This window comes from Carcharodon carcharias, chromosome 14 (assembly GCF_017639515.1).
Source record: "Carcharodon carcharias isolate sCarCar2 chromosome 14, sCarCar2.pri, whole genome shotgun sequence".
Lineage (NCBI taxonomy): Eukaryota > Metazoa > Chordata > Chondrichthyes > Lamniformes > Lamnidae > Carcharodon > Carcharodon carcharias.
In genome coordinates this window covers 106335375-106336567 of record NC_054480.1, presented here as the reverse complement: position 1 = coordinate 106336567, position 1193 = coordinate 106335375, and positions in this window count along the sequence as shown.

The following is a 1193-nucleotide window of genomic DNA, read 5'->3' as shown; positions in this document are numbered from 1 at the left end:
TGTCATGGATCCAGTTTGCGATTGTCCGCTCAGCCTGTCAATGGCGGACTGCGTTCCCTGCCATCGGGCATCAGGAACCTCATTGTAATACTTCATTATAATACATCCATCATTAGAAGGAGAGCCCACCAGAATCATCACCCTCCTCCTGCCCCCCATCTAGTCTGGACCGTCTGCTCACATCAGCGTGATTGCACACCACCAGTGCAGAACACTTCTTGACAAATGTGATGTGCAGAAATCCGGATTTACCGCCAGGGCCTTGCTCACATCTGAGGAGCAGAAGATGCTGGAGCCGAGCAACGGCATACCGGAAGAACGTCCATGGCATGTTGGGTGGATTGTCATGGACATGGCTCTGCTGCGAAGCAGCCCAAGGAAGTTGGAAGGTCACCCTCGAGGGTCTGCTCACAATAGATGATAATCGAGGGGGTGGAGAGGAAGGTCCAGCTGTGTTTGGGAGAGGCGGATATACCGGGGAGGGAAGTGGGAGAAGAAGGTCCAGGGTTGAGTGGGAGAGGAAGAGGTGTCAGGATGGGGTGAGGTTGCGTGGGGGAGAAAGAAAGTGTTGGAGGGACTTTGGGAGGGGGAGAGGGAGAATGGGGGGAGGAGAGAGTAAAAGGAGAGAATACAGCAACGGGGGAGGTAAGTGTCAGGGGGATGGAAGGTGTAATGGGAGGCATTCAGAGGGGAAGAAGGACTGTGGAGAGGGGAAGAAGTAAGGCTGGAGGAAGAAGGAAGGCTGAAGGGAAGAGTCAGGAGGGGGGAAGGACTAAGTGGGGTGGATTGTGGGAGTGAAGGGAACTAAGCGGGGTGGTTGGGGGGAAGTCTGACGGGGAAAGGGATTACTGGGGGAAAGGGATTCCAAGGTGGGGGGAGGGGTTCCAAGGGGGGATGGGGTGTGGGGGGTGGTGGGATGTCCAGGTGACCATGCAAGGGAGGGCTCTGATGAGTCCATGTCTGCCTCCTGGGGAGCAAACTGAGGGTGGGGGGGATAAGAGGGATTGGTGAGAATGACCGAGATAAGAGTGAGGCGGTAGGGTGGAAAGGTAAGGGTTTGACGGTAGTGGTAGAAGGAACAGCGATGGTGGTTAGTGGGGATTCATAGGCAGACACAGCCCCTGGGGGTGGGAAGGTGGAGGTCAGGGAGGTGAATGTGGATGAGAATGGGATTTTCAGGAAGGAAGGGAATG